This window comes from Elephas maximus, chromosome 16, assembly GCF_024166365.1.
Source record: "Elephas maximus indicus isolate mEleMax1 chromosome 16, mEleMax1 primary haplotype, whole genome shotgun sequence".
NCBI classification, from domain to species: Eukaryota; Metazoa; Chordata; class Mammalia; order Proboscidea; family Elephantidae; genus Elephas; species Elephas maximus.
The window spans coordinates 84,679,776-84,683,418 of record NC_064834.1 but is presented as its reverse complement, the minus strand read 5'-3'; the positions used below and the strand labels follow the sequence as shown (position 1 = coordinate 84,683,418).

At 36.5% G+C, this 3,643-nt stretch overlaps 1 pseudogene; it reads right to left on the bottom strand.

Annotated features, from left to right (window-relative positions):
• Positions 1-2,410: 2,410 nt before the first annotated feature.
• LOC126060017 (olfactory receptor 2L3-like) lies at positions 2,411-3,354 on the bottom strand (annotated as a pseudogene).
• Positions 3,355-3,643: the final 289 nt, after the last annotated feature.

The window sequence follows — 3,643 nt, the reverse complement described above, 5'->3', positions numbered from 1 at the left end:
GCTGTCGAGTCAATTCCGACTCATAGTGACCCTATAGGACAGAGTAGAACTGCCCCATAGAGTTTCCAAGGAGTGCCTGGTGGATTCAAACTGCCAACCTTTTGGTAGCAGCCATAGCACTTAACCACTATGCCACCAGGATTTCCTATTTTCCAATAGGTAAGTAATTTTAGACATTCTTATTTTATCTTTATTATAATTTCCATTTTATATTTTCATATAAAATCTAGACAAGTAATTTCCAGATATTTAATTATAAAGAATGGGTCATATAAGGCAGAACAGCAAGTAAGACACAGCACTAACCACTCTTCACTCATGGGCAAATAGAAAGAAAGAAATGTAGGAAATAGGAAATGCTGCATTCACAATTGTCGTGGAGAGTTTGGGCTCTTAAGAGCTAGCTTTATTAGTCTTATTTCACTTGGGCCCATCAAAAGTTTACTCTAGTATGAATTAGTACTCTCATTTCCAGTGACTCTCATCTCCTATCTAATACAGATAACGTATTTACAAATAGGATCCAAAACAATTTTTGTTGTCTGTATTTTATGCTGTAGGATTTTTGGTGAACAGTGTTATAAAAAATGCAGAGACTACCCTACCTCCAACTCTACTTTGAATCTTCTAATTCTGAACTTGACCAACTCTTACATAAATTATGTCACTCAATTCCTAAACCTGTCAGTGTAAATCCAGAATGATTTTAGTTTAGACATTAATCCACACTGCCAAAAGAATTAATATAATGGAATTGACACCTATGTGATCTCATCACTTACTAGCATGAAAATACCTGTACTTACAGAAAATATAATTCATGTTACTAGCTCCATATGAAAGAATTCTAAACTTGGCTTCGCTCTTTACCCGTATCCAAAAGGTTCCATCACAGGCACTACCAAGATGCATCTTCCCCTCATTAACAAATTCAGTTCCTCCTTCAAGCCTCTCTTTAGTTTGTTTTATAAATTTATTTGAACAGCTACAAATATTCTTACATTTGTGGTTCCATTTTAGGTGATGTGGACATTTATTATCTATTTTGTCACACAGAAACATTATTATTTTGGAAGTGACCATATTTTCATTAATGTGTGTTTTTGAGGGAATTCCTGAGTATTCATCATAAATTTAGGAACAAGTTTCACAGGTAATACCAACCTTTTAGTGTATATTCTATTTCACTACGTTTTACCTTCGATTCACACTGCTGTTTTTATTGTTATATGCTGCTGAGTCGATTGCCTCTCATACCACCCTTTAGGACAGAGTAGAACTGTGCTATAGGGTTTCCAAGGCTGTAATCTTTACAGAGGCAGATTGCCATTATGCTTCCCATTGCCGCATTGTGGTAATCAATTATAATCAATTTTGTAAACCTTCATCTAATTACAATTCAAAAGAAAAAAAAAAGTGGACAGATTTCAGTATCAGCAGTATTCTCTCCTGGACTGCAATGCCTCTTCACCTAGAATATACACCTAAGCTAATACTTTTTTTTTTTCCTGGAAATAATGGTGGGACCCATTCAGGCACAGGCTGAGCTTGTATATCAATTTAAAATACTGGTGCAGAGAAGCTGACTCCCCACTCCTACCCCCCAAAAACATATCAATAGAATTATGAGTCTATTGACTGAAGAATAAGAAAATGTATAACGTCAATTGTCTTATATAAGGGTAACGTGGCTACCTGGGATGCAAAATTTGAGTCTGTGCTGGGGACTCATTTGGGAATGGCTGAGATAGCATAACCTGTACTCATTAGACTGTAACTTCCATTAATCCTCTTATAAAGTATGCTCTCCTTCTTCTCTCAGTTAGCATCTCTCCAGCCTTGATTACTGACCTTGTTTATAAATCGCTTTCCTAGGATTCATCCAGATAAACTCAGGGCCCCTCTTCTGGAAAACATAAACTTGTCATATTTCCTCTATAGTTGTATAAGACTTTCTAATCCCTGTATCTGTCATTTCCCTTGAAAGTGGGGGAAAAAACTGGGACAGTACACACCTATTAAGAGTGAATTAATGGAGAAAATATTACTTTTAAATAATTTATTGTTCTGTTGTCATATTGAGAGATAAATTAAGTATAGTAGAACTATTATATGAATGATATCATTTTAGAAAGTTTTAATTTCCTTTTCTACATATTAATAAAAGCTTCTTATTTCTCAAATTGAGTTGACTGTATATGCCTTTTATATTGATGGAAAAAAAATCACCTCAGGAAAAAACAAACATGGCTTAGTAATGTAAAATTATTTTGTCAAACTTCTAATTTTTAAAATCTTCTAATATAACCTTAGACCTTGTCCTCATGCTTTTAATAATGTTTTTCTTCATGACTATTCACTGCAGAATAGACAGACACTTGCAACTTGAAGATTGATGCAGAAATCTTGTCTACATTCTCACAGAGAACATTCTCTGAGTAACTCTTCTCAGGGCCCTCATTACCTCCTTGCTCCTCAGGCTGTAGATGACAGGGTTGAACATGGGGGTGAGGATGGTGTAGAAAACAGCCAGAACCTTGTCTACTGTTGGAGATTGGAAGGATCCTGGGTGTAGATAATTGTAAACAAAGGGTGCATAGTACAAAGTCACCACAGTGAGGTGGGTACTACTGCAGGTTGAATAGGCCTTCTTCTTCCCTTCTGTTGAGGGCATGCAGTAGGTGGCAAGGAGAACCCGTCCACAGGAATAGGTAATGCCAATGAAAGGAAACACAAGGAATAAGGTGCTGCACACAAACACTATGTAGTCATAGACCCAGGTGTCCATGTGTGTCAGAGCCAATATGGCTGTGAAATCACAGAAAAAATGATCTATGGTCTTGGACTGGCAATACGGCATATGGAGTGCATATGCGGTGTGGGCGCACGCATTGATAGAGCTCATTATCCAAGATCCTGTAGTCATTAGCGCACACACAGTTTTGGTCATACGAATAGGATAGTGAAGAGGAAAGCAAATGGCCACGTAATGGTCATAGGCCATAGATACCAAGAGAAGTGCTTCTGCACCTGCCAAAGTCAAAAAGAAGAAACTCTGAACTCCACATCCAATGAAGGAGATTGACTTGTTTCCAAGCAAGAAATTGTAAGCCATCTTGGGGACAATAGTGGAGATGTAATTCAGGTCCATGAGAGAGAGAGCTGACTAAGCAGGAAATACATGGGTGTGTGGAGATGGGTGTCCAGTAGGATGAGGATAATCATGGATATGTTACCAATTAAAGCCATTAGGACAATGAGAATGATGAGAATGAAGAGGAAAAGGCCAATTCTTGATGGTGGGAACAGTCCTAATAAAATGAAATCGGTTGATGTTTCACTATAATTCTCCATTGAATATTCATTGGTTTTCCCTAAAGTAAGAGACAAGAGTGTGGAAGGTAAGTAAAGAACAGTGAACTTCTTATTTATTTTTTCATAATATCTGTGATTGATCTAACTATGAATTTTTCAGGAGATCATGCACTTGCTTAAATGAATGGGCAATTTTACCTTTTTTTAAACAAGAAACACCATTCCATTACACAAAGATAAAATGTAAGACATCATGCATTTACATCCAAAATCTGTTGTGGAAAATCCATGAAAAAATAAATAAAAATATGCTATACTTATTTTAATA